This window comes from Dermacentor albipictus, chromosome 4, assembly GCF_038994185.2.
Source record: "Dermacentor albipictus isolate Rhodes 1998 colony chromosome 4, USDA_Dalb.pri_finalv2, whole genome shotgun sequence".
Lineage (NCBI taxonomy): Eukaryota > Metazoa > Arthropoda > Arachnida > Ixodida > Ixodidae > Dermacentor > Dermacentor albipictus.
Genome location: NC_091824.1, coordinates 83,655,684 through 83,670,477, shown reverse-complemented (window position 1 = coordinate 83,670,477; position 14,794 = coordinate 83,655,684). Strand labels below are relative to the sequence as shown.

General features: G+C 45.9%; 1 protein-coding gene and 1 long non-coding RNA gene across 2 annotated transcripts in view; one reads left to right on the top strand and one right to left on the bottom strand.

Annotated features, from left to right (window-relative positions):
• LOC135901180 (uncharacterized) overlaps positions 1-14,794 on the top strand; it is a 472,757-nt gene that overhangs the window by 277,140 nt on the left and 180,823 nt on the right. The window contains exon 3 of the long non-coding RNA XR_010564031.1: positions 9,584-9,709. This is a non-coding gene — a long non-coding RNA (uncharacterized lncRNA). The remainder of the gene's footprint in view (positions 1-9,583; positions 9,710-14,794) is intronic.
• Positions 1-14,794, bottom strand: part of LOC135901178 (uncharacterized) — a 273,193-nt gene that overhangs the window by 251,944 nt on the left and 6,455 nt on the right. The window lies entirely within an intron of this gene.

Sequence of the window (14,794 nt, the reverse complement as noted above, 5' to 3'; positions counted from 1 at the left end):
AGTATTTCTTTCCCGTATTCAGCATGTGCATCTGTCCTACCCGTCTAGCGAGGGGAGACGGGCGAGTCTCGCGAGACGGGTCTGCATATGCCAAGACATCGCGAACGTACTTGGAAGGTGGACAGTAGCGCGCACACTTGAAAAATGGCTCACCACTGTTCCGTAACAAAGATGGGTCTGCAAATGCTCCTCCAATTTCTGGAATCTCGTTATATCTGCAATGATTGGCTTAATATCCTATTCATGCATGCAATAATACTGTCTCCAGTTTGGGAGGGGAAATATTTGAGTAAATACCGCTGTTAGTCGGTGTTGTAAATACTTTATGCATCGCAAGTTGTACGTTGGTTCTCTGTACTTTCTTAGATTATTCTCCCTTTCTTTTTGAGCACTCCGTTCAGGCAGCTGTTTGTAAGCCAGTAGAACTTTCCCTTACTATACAACTACAAACTTAACAGTTTCTTTTTGTACAGCCAGCATCGTAAATTGACGCAGACGCGAAGCCATGAGCGTTTTGCACGGCTCTTTCCGCAGATGCTGCTTGAGCAAAGCATTGTGGTGGGTGAGAAGGCTCAAGTTTGCCAACGAACCTACCTTGTTTATAAACTTGAGAGAAGCAGAACGAATTGGGGTTATTGATTCGGCGAAAGAAGGTCAGGTGGGGGCAAAGCTTCTCGAATCGGCGTATCTTTTGTCCGCGTATGGTTCGTCGCACCCTTTTCTGCCCGTTTTGTCATGCTTGAAAGAAACCTAGACGACCGCACTGCTTTAGAGCAATTGTGGCGCGTCCAGCTGCATGCTGTCACGTGGCCTATTTATTTTTCTAGATTCCTGGCGTCCCAAAAGCAAGAGCTCCACTAGTTCTGCCGTGCTGAAAACATTTTGAACATTTTTCTTTTGGTTAAATACTCAATACTAGAAAAGGTAGGTGCGCGCTTTTGGATTCCTCGGAATTTGTGCGTGACGACATTTAAGAACTGTGTGCCACCTGGAACACTGTGACATAGTAGATAGTAGTGCTTCAGCAACAGGTTTTTCGCAGGACATATTTAAAAAGGGCTTATCAAAACAGACAGTGAAACGGAGGGGGACTCTCTTCAGGAGTTTTGTCGGCACTGAAAGCCCGACATGTCTCGGGGGGAAGCGGTTGGGGTAGGGGAGGGCACATTTCTGGATCCGCCACTGGTTTTTAATGCCGTGGGACACGCCGTCTCTTCGTGCAACTGTATGTTTGTGAATGTGATAAAAACAAACAAAAACACCCTTGCACCCACCCCCAATATTCTTAGTCAGTGCACCCTTTCGGTGGGTAAAAGGGTGTTATGGCACCTAGAACTTCCCTATGCTTCGCAAAAAGTCATGATGATGGGATGTTTCTTGAATGAAAACACCCTTCAAGGGTGTTATGATTCGCAATTCTCACCATCAAGGGTGTAAATTATTTTACTGTGCATCGCTTATGCCTCACGCGTCTTAACCGAAGCGCAACGTAGATATTCCCAGATAGAAAAAGAGGCTATGGCTGTTGTCTTCGGGTGCGAAAAGTTTCACCATTTTACGTACGGACGTAACGTTGTCCTCGAGACAGACCATCGACCCTTAATAGCTATCTCGGAGAAGCCGATTGGAGAAATGCCGCCCAGACTGCAGCGATTTTTTCTTCGCTTGCTTAGATACCACTACAAACTCCAATTTGTTCCAGGTAAACGCTTGGTGGTCGCTGACATGCTGTCTCGAGCGTCCATCGAAAGCCCAGAAGCAAACATCGACGATGACGTGGAAGTTCACGCGGTAAGCGTTTTGTCATCACTTGTCAGCGAGGAAACATTGAAGCGCTTGGCAGAAGAAACTAGCAAGGACGACTACTTGAGTCAAGTCATTCATTGCTTGGAAAGCAGTCGTCCAGTCCCTGGGATACTAAAATCCTTCGGAAGTGAATTGGTTGTCTTGAGCGGTGTGTTGCTTAAGGGATGCAAGGTGGTGATGCCGTCAAGCATGCGCCCTGAGCTACTTCGAAGAATTCACGAAGGCCACTTGGGAATAAATAAATGCAAATCACGAGCACGTAAGCTGCTGTTTTGGCCTGGTCTCAATGCTGACATTGAAGCACACATCAAGAGGTGTGCAGTCTGTCAGAAGTATGCATATCGGCAGCAAAGTGAACCGCTCATGGACCGCCCAGTGCCTGAACATGCATGGTACCGAGTAGGTGTTGATATTTTTCAGTGGGCCGGAAAATCGTACCTGTGTGTTTTTGACGCGTTATCCAACTTTCCGGAGGTGGAACTTCTAAGCGATACTACGACGGCCACAGTTGTGCAAAAGCTCAGCGCAGTGTTTGCACGGTATGGAATACCTATTGAAGTGTGCACAGACAATGGTCCGCAGTTTGCGAGTCATGAGTTTTCACTGTTTGCCAAGAAGTACGATTTTAAACACATTACGTCCAGCCCGCGGTTTCCTCGCTCGAATGGCCTCGCAGAAAAAGGCGTTCAAATAGTAAAGCGAATTTTAAAAAAGACGTCGGAGATGAACGATGATTTGTGGCTTGGATTACTCGCTTACAGGAGCAGTCCGCTAGAAGACGGTCAGTCACCTGGAGAGTTGCTTCAGGGCAGACGACTTCGCACAACTCTCCCAGACTTCAACGAAGCTCACAGACAGTCGGTAAAGAAACATGAACAGTACCGAACCCCAAGACGCAGTCTGGCACCGCTACAAAAAGGCCAGGTCGTCAGAGTACGAGGAGACTCGTGGTCGCCGAAAGCAAAGATTCTTAATGCAACTGCCCAACCAAGGTCGTACCAGGTCGCCACCGAAGACGGCGTCGTCTTGCGACGCAACCGACAACATCTCATGGCTACGGCTGAGCCTTTCAGCATTGCGCCTAGTGATGACGACATACCAGACGACAGCCACGAGAACGGGTCCCCGTGCCAGGTCCAATCAAACAACGAAAGTGCTTCCGCCATTACGCCACCGACACGAGAACCAAGAAGATCCCAGCACGAAAGAAGACAACCACAGCGTTTGCGATATGACGACAATTTCGTGCAAATTCCGTGAGCTCTAAACCTTCTGAACTGCGTACGCAAACTTTAATCGGTGATGGTGCTGTGTATTCTTTTGAACTCATTTATTCGTTAAAACGTTAAAATTGTTTATTTTCCTTCCAAGAAAGGAAGATGTATCGGATAGATAAGCCGAAATGATACGTGCCTGCGTGTAGCATCTTCGGCGCATGCTCGCCACTTGTGCGCCCTTTCCTGTACTGGGTATAAAACGAGCACGAATAAATGCTGGGGTGTCTTCGTTTGCTGAGAACTGGTCCAGGCTGTTACTCTGTCGACACCACAAACGATACAGTTACTATAACTTGCTTCTATTATTTGTAATTATTAGTCCTTATATATTACGTGTTGTTCTTTTTTTGTATTCTCTGCGTGCATTATTTTAACTCTGGGTAATTCCTCATCTGTTTATATGCTCATCTCAGTCTACATCACGGCCGTTTATGTGTGTTTGTGACTTTGATTACAAACTCATTGAGGTGAAACTTGCATTTGACTTATATATTGTTATGTTCATCGGTGTATAGGACTGTGTGCTGTGGATTTCTGACCCTATGACGCGGTCACGAGCACAAAACGGTCTCTTTTCATTTTTTTACACTGCTTTTTTATTGTTGTTTGCGCTATGAGAAAAGGAGTAGCCGTCACCATTATAAGGTGACTACGTGTATTTCTTTTATTTTTCATCTCAATAAAAAAAAAGTTCCAGTAATGTCCAATTCATCATTTCTTTTCATTCTGAACTTGTGAAAACTGCACTGCGACGTCTAACGCTGTCCTAGAAAGGAACCACTTTACGTATGGGTTGGTCACACGCCTTGCGGCAAAAAGGAAGTTTAACTTCACTCGGAAGCCCACAGTAATGTATAGCATTGACGGTGCGATTATCGTGCAAGAAGCGAATGTGGAAAATTCAGCGTTTCACTGTGAACCGATTTACACCGTTAAGTGTCGTTAACGGTGCAACTTGATCTATAACCCACATTCTTAAACGTTTATAGGGTGTAAGGGCATTGTAGAAAGTGTTGATCCACCCCTGTACATTAGGACACTACGCGTGTCAGATAATTAAAATAAGGACTAGCGTGCGTGTAAAATATAGCGTGTAAAAGTCCCAACCTAGGTGAATATTCACTTGGGTTCAGAGATGTTAGCTTAAACGATATGAAGGGAGCATGAGCGGATTATTTTTCATGAACATATTTATTTTAGTTACCTACAGCACCAATTAGATATACATAAAGGAATGTTAGGCTAACCAGAGTAAGACCGGAGGCTTTACAATATACCGCGTATTATCAGTGCCTGCGTATAATTGACTCCCATCGAACTCCACGCGACTCCGCGTTAGCGCGTATTCCATTGTTGCTGAGCGCAGTTACTTCTGAACAAAGTAGGAGAGAAAAGCAAATTCGGAAGAGGCACTTTAAGACTGCTTACGTGTGGGAATACGAAAGCATTATTGTGCCTTTGGTGAAATTTTTTTTCGCGCGTTCCTTGTCCACGCAAGCTCTCTCCTGCGTTCCAACCGCGACTCGGTATGACCAAATCGAAACGCTCCAAGCGTCCCAAAGCGCTCGCTTGCCCACGAGTTCATAACTCGAAGGATCGCTCAGCGCCGCTCACTGTGACAACACTGATTTTAATGCGAAATCATCATATGACTCATGAAGCGGAAAATCCGGCGGTGTCGCCGGAGATGGTACAAAAAATCACCGCCTAAGCGCTTCGTACAGATGGTTAACCAGCGAAGCTAAAACGTGTAACCCCTGGTGTTTATCACAGGGTTAATCGCGACGGTTCGTTAAACGACGGCTTGGTAGGCTGCCGGATCCTCGGTATGCAGTTACTGCTTCCGATCGGCTGGACGAGCCTGTTCTTGTGACCAGGCTACAGCATCGGCAGGGCGTAGATGAGCTCGTTCCCGATTCTGCTCGCGGTGTTGCTGATCGGAAGTGGTGCTCCTCAGAAACACGTATGACGCGTGGCCTGCCCAATTCAAAGCCTGAGAGAAACTGCTGCGCGCGCGCTCGTCTGCGACTGAGAGCGACGACGCCACTACCGGCGCAGCCAATCGCGCACCTCTCGTTGTATATTTTTTTTTTGCGCATGCGCCTGGGGTTGCGCCGGATGAGTTTTCGGCGTACAGGCGACGGACGGACGAATCGGCTTGCGATATACAGCTTCGCTGTAAAAGTCACTTGGTCACGGAGACCAGCGTGATGCTTCTATTGGTGGAACTGCAGGCGAAGCCACGTGCCCTTCCACAACTTAGAGAGGAGTTGTTCCTTGAAGCACCACCAGGTGGCGCTCACCTCCGGGCATCCGCTCACCTCCTCGAAGCGGAATGCAACAATAACGAAACACGGAGCACTTTGGGGCCACAGTAAATATGAGGTGGTGCGTGGAATCTGGAAAGGAGTAATGGTGCCAGCACTATACCGTTCGCAAATGTCATTGTGTACGTAAAGTCGGAATCTTGTCGAAGTTGAAAGTTATCCAAAGATCGGTAAGCTGGTTTGCTTTGGGAGCCCACGGGAAAACAACAAATGAGGCAGTGCAAGGTGGCATGGGTTGGGCCTCGTTTGAGGGTCACAAAAGCGCAGAGCAAAATTTGCTTTGAATAAGGACTTGGGAATATGGATTAAAATATATGGGCGGTTAAAGCACGCAAGTGTCTGTACCTGAAAAACATGGACACAGAACGGAGGAAGACGTCAAGAAAGTTGCAGCCAAGTACAGGGTAATCTAAAGTGTAAATAGACAACAAGGAGTCATCACAAAGAACGCGAGAGAAACAGAGACAGTGAATTGGATAGAAAAATTGAAACAAGATGGACTATAGAGATATACGAGGATGACAAGAAAGAAATCCGAAGGGAAAATCTGTACGATAACATAAAGGAAAAAGGAGACGGCGTGCGCGTCATCAGCCAGTTGCTATTGGAGGCTCGAGCCAGTTTCCTGAGGAGAAAAACATACCGGAGCAAATGTTCGCAACTAGACGTGACATGCGTATGGTGCAGCAAAAAATGCGGAGACGATTCAGCACATCCTGATGGAACGCGAAGGGATTCACCCAGGGAGACCGTAGGTCACGTACACCTTCTAGAAGCGCTTGGATTTAAAGTGGACGGAAGCACCAACCGGTCAGCAGTCGAGGTAACCGAGGGACATTTATATTATTGCTGAAAAAAATAAAACCAGGGAAGATATTCATGCGACCGCATCATTTACAGGCATAGGCAGCAGTACAAGGTCGAGAAGATTTGAGGAAGAGAAAAACGATTAAGTAGATGTAGACAAAAGTGCTAGATTAAAAAGCAAATATAGTATAGTTGAGTAACTCAAGCAGACTAGGTGACTAATTCTCACCACTCCGTTCCGAAGGGGATGCCAATAAATCACCATCATTATCATCGTCCCCGGCAGCAGCGGAGCCGGTCGTGCGGGGAGAGAAAAAGAAAGAACCAGAAAGCTCGCCTTGGCGCATTGCGTTCGTCGCAAGCGTTTCCCGGTAAATATTACGGTTGCAGAAGCTGCAGTTCCCAAGAAGCGGCAACTGTGGGGCTGGTCTATATATAGCGCCGTGCGTCGCGGTGCTGCCAGTCGGTGCGGTGATTCCGGCGAGTTCTATCATGCGCTCTGATGGACGAATCTTCGACTTCTGAGGTTGTAGATGCACCCGGCTCCTTTGGACGTCCACCCAAGTGCGCGAACGAGGCCGGGGCGTCATCGGAAAGATCTCGCAGTGCTTTCACATTCATTCCGAAATGCCATTGAATTTTTTTTTTGATACACTCATGACGCGGCACCAACTCTTTCGCATTGGCTGCGCCTTCACGTGCCCTATGATGCACCCACTAGGCCACACCTTTAGTCAGCCATATGGCTGCAATGTGACTTGTGCGATGACGCATGCACTAGGCACAACTTTAGTCAACCAGAAACGTGAAGCCGCCGTGACGTCGGAGAAGGTTGCTTGTCCAGCATCTCGGAGGCCCTGGAGTATTTCGCACCCAAACGGAAATTTACCAAATTTACTTTGTTTACAGGAATCTCCCTGAGAATTTTGACCTCAATCCGAGCAGTTTTGTGCGTGTTTTTACTGTTTGCGCCGTCGGCCATTTTTGGAACCCTCATTTGGTCATTTGGCATAATTCTTATGCATTGAAAAAGTTATATGAATGGCAGTCTCACTCAAAGGGGCGTGTCACCTTGCGTAGCATATACAAATAGGGAGCCTGCTTGAAAGCGCTGATTTAGGTGGCTAATAGTAGCACAATTTTCACAGTTATTTGTCACTAAATTCGGTGTGTCGCCATTTTGGACCTCATTCTCGCTAGTAGTTGAGGCAGATTCTTTTTCGTTGCCCTCTCACGTGTAATCATGGTTGCACGCGATTTAATAAATTTCTTTAAATTTCCTTAATAGCAATGCACCCAGGGAACCTGCATATGCTTTCAGTATTCATGTTTATTTAGAACGCCATAGAGCTAAGCACTCCGTGTCACAGAAAATCCGGTGTCGGTATCCGGCGTCGGCGTTGACCGTCTTGTGAGCGAAAAATCATTCCGAACCGCGCATGCCAAAACACGCAGGCTCTCCGTGTAGCGCGGAGACGTTACTGAAATAATTGAACTCCTCAATGTAATATGCGTGAGAAAAGTCGTAACGTACGACACACCCACAACCCACAGACATGACACCGTCGGATTGCAATTTGAATATGCGAGAAAACATGAATCTCTTACTCGGAAATTCAAACACACACCCTTTGCCCAGCGTTTCTACCATTAATAGAGCGGCGTGCCCGGTTCCTCGCAAGAACACCATCCAGATGGCGCTCGCCTCCGCGCATCCGCAGCCCACGCAAGAGACCACGTTCCTGCCAGAAACTCGCCTTCATGCATAGTGCTCTCCACCAACGTTTCCTGGTAAACATTACGGTTAGATAAGCTGCAGTTGCTGGGAAGCGTGAGAAGCACTCAGTGATCTTTGAATGTTATCGCATTCCACTTTTAAAGGCGAAGCTTAAGCGTCCTCAAAATTGTTGTTGCTTATTTAACGCATCAAATTTATTTTACCTCACGTGAAGGATGTGAAGTGAATTATTCACTGTACTTTCCCTCAACTTGTAGGTAGTATAAGCGGTGTTTATCTAAGTGTGCATTAATAAGAACTGTGCTTACTAAGCTATTGAACAATAAGGTAAACGTGTCGTGTACTGCACTCCCATATGGTAAATGTCTTTGGAGGCTTAGGCCCACGTGGCCTCAGAATTTTGGGGCCCACGTCAAATAAGTTTTTGAAAAGCATCACTGCCCAAATGCGGTGGCGGCAAGTACTCTTACAAAGGCTACCACAATCCTAAGCTAAGACTTGCATTAAAGCTCCCTATTTACACCGATCGCGAAGTTTAGCGTTGCGATTAAACTACAAAAAGTTGGATCTTCCTGAGCGAGTTGGGGTTGAGATAGGATCACTGCGTACTGCAGTTTATCGCGTCACTCCTCGCGTCAGGGGAGTAGAGAAAGCGCTGGACTCGTAATTTTTGAAAGACAATGTCCTTCTTAGCAAATTACAGCCACTTTTCCGTATCGGGAATATTTCTAGCCTCTTTCCGAAAATATTACAGTAAAAAAGTCCAATGCTCCCCTGCCCCCCCTCCCCCGAGGGGTGACGCGATAAAGTGCGGTGCGCGGTGACTCTATCACTATCTAACCCCCCGCTCACTCACGCAAATCTCACACAAAACTTTTTTTCCCACATCACCCGTCAACGAACGCTTACGCTAACCAATATCGGCGCTGCATAGTAGCAACCACATCTAAAAGCAAATTTAAAAACTAGGCCTGTGTGCCATAATTCTCTTTTTATTACTTCTTCTTCATTGTGGTTCAACCAAGCAAGCAAACAGTAACATTTCAGTTGAAAACGAGACCCTTGTTTTGTTCTTTCTTCCCCGTCTTCACATTTCTTCGCGCAGTTTAGTCGCCCTGAATTCACACCGACTGGCTAAACTTTCAATGTTTCCACAGTTTTCTCTGCTCCATATGCTCAATTCCCGGGTAAACATGTTAACCGAGTTAACGTTTTAAATTCACGTCCTAACGAAAGCTGCAGACGGAAGAGCAATCATGTAGAGCGCAAGTTGCTCTTCACATCTATTGACCGACAGACAGCTTGCCAGAAGGCTGAGTAGATGAACACCTAGTTTTCACGTTCAATAACATTGCAGTGTCTGAAAAGGGGCAGGCAAATACCGCACTCGCCTTAGATAAAAACAAAATACAGGGGCCGACACGTGACTGTTGGACCTGCTGATATAGAGCTCCACTGCGAGCTGGCAAACTAATTTTCCGTTTAGTTTACCTTCTTGTACTTTCCCTGTTACGAGCGAATGATTGTGCACGTGTCTTCAGAGGCCCGTAATTTGATATTTTCGCCGATCGATGACTGGACTATCGATGGCGTGTTCTATAGCAAAGACATTCCGCTGCTTCTTTCAGGAACAACTGACAGAGGACGGAAAGGGTTCGCGCGCCCATGGATTGGCGACAGGCAAAAGAGAGACCGACAATGGCCAGACACCGACAGCGTGAGGGAAAGAGAGAGACTGACGGCACCTGAAAGAGGTGAGCTTTGGAAGGATAAAGAGCAGAGGAGAGAACTGCATTTCAAATAAATAGTAACGGGTCGTATATATGGGCGACCGAAGAAGACGTACGTGAATGTTAACTGTTAAGGCGATGGAATAAGCACCGCACGATGAAGGAAAAGCGCAAGCAGGAAGTGGAACGAGAATACGGCGAAAAGCGGAAGATTGTACGTCTTGCAGCTGCCGGCGCCAAATGCTCCCCCCCCCCTTCTCTCCCTCCCGCGTCATCCGCTCGTATCGACCAACGCCACACAAGAAACGTCCGGACGCTCGCGTCTCGTGTGTAGATGTCGGTGTTGGGTGCTCTGCGTGCCTTCCAAGCCTCTGGTTTATGTCGTTATGGGCATACCGAAGCCAGCTGTATACGCCTACTACGCGGTTATAGGGGCTTCGTTCTCAGTTTACCAGCAGCCATCATCGACCTCGTGTAAAGTTTGCTCGGACGCATTTTATGAAACCCTCAGCTTAGTGCACATAATACTGTAATATAACATCTCCCACTCGATACATTTGCATGTCAGTTATAATGAATGGTAGTTTAGTGCCAGTCGTAATAAAATATTTACAAATGCTAAAATTGAAATTAATATATGGGATTTAACGTCGCCGAACTGTACAGTGGGTCAGGCACGCAGCACTCGAGAGCTCTGCAATAATTTTGATGACTTGGGATTCTTTAACGTGCACCTCAATCTAAGCACACGAGCATTGTTGCATTTCGTACCCATTCAAATACAGTTGTCGGGAATTGACTAACGCCATAGCCACTAAACTTTCATGGCGGGTCATTCACTTTTTTCTGTACGTGCCTTATTAGGTGCCTCCCTGCTACGTAATACCTGAGTTTGGGAAGAAATAGTTTGCCGCTGCAAAAGTAAACAAACAAATGCATACACTTTTTGTGCTACGAATCATTAAATATACCTCTTACAATGCTTATTTACAAAGCCTGCTTTGATACGTGCAGCTATTCAAGAAGATACCACCTATGAGACGACTCATAGCTCCTGTACAACATGACTCTACAAAACAAGTTTTCATGCAAACCACTCTGCTCTTCATTCATAAGTGATAATTTTTAAAAATTATCTTAGCCAATAAACTAGAATGGCAGAGTTGTTATTGGCACTTTTCCTTTAGAAATAAACACAGCCGTACTTAGATGAAGTTCTCAACTTCTTTCTATTATGACACGTTCTCAGACAAACGCGCAATATTTCTTATCACCGTGGCTTTCACAGCAGGATTATAATTTTTAAAATTGCAACAGTAATTAAGCAATGTTCGTGCTTGATCAAACTAATGAATGTGTTCTATCTGCGCATCTATAGCAAACGATCAAAAGCGGCGACAATGACGAATGCTTAGTTTACTTTAGGCAGTCGATAACCTGTATTGCGTAAAATATCTAATATATTGGTCACCTACATGTAATACAAAGAGTAATAACTGTATACTGACCCTGTTCCTCCACACGACCCGCCGTGGTTGCTTAGTGGCTATGGTGTTGGGCTGCTAGGCTCGAGATCGTGGGATCTAACCCCGGCCATGGATGCCGCATTTCGATGGGGGCGAAATGCAAAGACACCTGTGTGCTTAGATTTAGGTGTACATTAAAGAGCCCCAGGTGGTGCACATTTCCGGATTCCCCCACTACGGCATGTCTTATAGTGAGATCGTGGTTTTGGCACGTAAAACTCCAATTTTTTTTTCCCCACTGTATCTGTGGACATCAAACGGAAGTAAAACCGATTTGCAAAGGCTAAAGTGCTCAAGTTATCTTTACAAGTTGTAGTACGATGACCGCCCACCTAAACGTCTGCTTTCAGAAATAAACTAGTTGGTCATAATTTATTAGATTTATACAAGGAAAGAGTGTTCTATAGCTTCTACCAGCTAGAGCAAGATGAGAAAAAGGAGTCCAACGAGTGCTTTCCTATTAGCGAAAGTACATGGACACCGAAATTACTGCCACTTCGTTTAGCAATCTTGGTTAGCCATTCGAGACCACTTCAGATAGCCAAGCAGCTCAAACGCGTACTCGTTTTGAGGTTTTGTGCCTCTTGCTTTGTTCTTCCTCGTTTTTTTTTATACTTCTAGCTATCTTAGCATTATCCAGTCCCTCAAAAGGGACCACAAAAGCAACAACAAAATGCTGCGACGAATTTAGGCGCAGATATTTGAGACATACGAAGGCTTACGTAAGATTGATTGTCACCTATAACATGCGTCTTCACCGCCACTGTAATCCGGAAAGCTTGAAGGCGTGACCACAAAGGCGGGTAAAGCGCATTAGTCGAGATAATTTGGAGAAGTTACTTTATTCTTTCGCGGCAAGGGTTCAAGAAATCGTTCATTTAAATGTAGATTAGCGCCGCGTGCGACGCTCTTGTTTCGCTGATGGTGGTCACAATAAATTTCCGCATAAAGAAACTCACTAATTTAACTCGCCATTTAATAACGAGCAAATGCGATAATGACTTGAAGAATATTATCGGAATCCTGCGTAAACATGAAGAAGGACGTTTGATTTCCTGGTATTTGTCTTTCTTCTGTTTGGTTTTATCGGTCCGCAAGACTGCTATACAGTGTGGCCAGCCTGAATAAAATTTATCCAACTCGAGCGCATGGGAAAGCCACTTAATGTCATTAGCATTCTTGTTCTGCACGCCACTTCCTTTCGCTTGTGCTTGTAACTAAACGTTTCGTGTCCTTTTTGTCTCTTTAAGCAACAGTACATGGGAAGCTAATAAATGTAAATAAATGCTTATAAAGCTCATACCATCTCGCATGCGATGGGTTAATTCAAATGAGGGAACATGCTCTTTAACGCTGGTTTCGTTGGAAAAAGGCATTCGCAGAATGTATAAATTTAAGAAAAATAACTGATAAAATCCGGGCTGCTTGGCATAGCATAAGCTACTTGCTTAATACAGGAAGGGCGGAAATTTTGGAGGCCCTGTGTGGGAGATTGCCCCACCCCCCCTTTTTTTTGCAATGCAATATTAGCGACTTTGGGCAGCAGTTTCGCTTATCCCATTTCGCTGAACATTGCTTATTATCTTTCTTTTAATTCCTAAATTCGCGTGTTTCTATTCCCACACTGAAGCCGGATTGTGTCCCAGACGCGTCCACTTGGAATTGACGTTGGGACTATTGCCAGTGCAGGAACAATTGTCTTCGAACTCCGTTTCAATCTATATAATTTATATAATTTATATAATAATCTATATAATTTCGACGCATTTCCACAAAAGTACAAGGAGAGACGGTACAAAATTGACGCTATAGTCTGAGAATTACAGAAGGGGCATAGGTTTGAGGTCTGTCTTAGCATGTTGAGTCAGACCTCTTACGGCAGCTGGAAGATGGGTTTGTGTTTGAGTTACCAGAATTATGCTACGCGTAACAGAATTTTGTTTTTTAGTATTTTGCTCTTTCGTACTTCACTGCGCTTGGTTCTTGCGCACGTCTGATAATATACATTACACTTGACACTGTTTGTACATTGCACGGCACACCCAAATGCATTTTTTCCTGTATTAACTGCTTCTTACACTTTACACGGCGTACGCACTGTATAGGTTGTTTTCGTTTCCTTGTATTTACTTATTGCTGACCTGGCGCGCCGATTGTAACCATTGCTTTTTTGTTTGAGTTTGCTGCAAACCCCCTGTATAACAAAGCGCATGTACTGTTTGTATGTCCACTCCTGTATGAGCCTCTCAAGGCTTACAGTATTGATAAATAAATAAATAAATAAAAAAGTCCGACGCTATCATGTCTAGAGGATGTGTGTAAGTCGGACTTTCTGGAGTTTTCTGAATTACGAATTACTTTGAGAAAGTTCAGTAACGCCTATGTGTTACGCGGAAAGCCCGCGTGGTTCGGGATTATTTTATGCGAAGCATAATACGAGAGCTCAACCCAGCTCCTCAGGCGCGGCGGTGTCGCCTTCAATACCACGTGTCACCGCGACGTCACGACAGAGGAGAAACGGGGCTCCGACTCGCGCTGTCGCTCGCGGCGTCGCGGCGGTATATAAGCAGCTGCGCTTGCCTCTGCTAGACACTCAGGAGGTGACATGCCTCCTGGAGACAGAGCTGCTCGTTGGAATGAGAAGCGAAGGTTGCGGCGTGCTACAGAGACTGATTTTCTAGGTGGCTTTGGCTCAACTCTTGCAAGATGGGCTGGGTGGGAATCGAACCAGGGTCTCCGGAGTGTGAGACGGAGACGCTACCACTGAGCCACGAGTACGATGCTTCAAAGCGGTACAAAAGCGCCTCTAGTGAATGCGATGTTGCCTTAGAAACGAGCTGTTTCTAAGGCTCAGGCATGCGTCGCTTGCTCAGGCGCACATTTCGTTGCCGCGCCGAACGCTGCGTTGCTCGACGCCCACCGCGTCCAATGCGGGGCGCGTTGTCGCTGCGCCGTAGCTCATTGTCTTACACCCCTTGGCGGGTCGACGGGAACGCTGTCACGTTCCACTCTTGAAGGCGAAGCAGAGTAACGCATGAGTTGTTTCTTCGTCTAGCCGAACCAAATATAGCCAAGCAACAGCAGTTCACCAGGCTAAACAGTGGTTCAACAACTAAAATAAAGGCTAGTATGCTTCGCATCCTGGGCTTAACCTTACCTAAGCCACAGCCATTTTTTATCATGCCGATAACGTTGCCGACGCCGACGCCGACGCCGCATTTTCTGTGACACGGAGCCCTTAACATTCTCGTGTTAACACTACATGTTATGTCGTCGATTACGTAATACCGTTTACATGTAACTGAGGGAGCCAGACTTTTCCAGCTAAGCTGCCATCATTCGCACCCTCCAATGAGCCCTGGATATGCAAATAAACCTCTGGTTTGCTCAATGCTCCATTTATGCTTTTATTACACGGCGCTTCATAACCTGAAGTGTAATGACAGAAACTTGCTAACGTTTTGACTACACTGTACCGTGAATCTATTTTCATATTAGTGACGGAAGTGGCTATTTAATATTTGAGAACTATTCGACATTCGTTTCGATTCGCTTCTGGAACTATTTGACCCGTATAAGATTC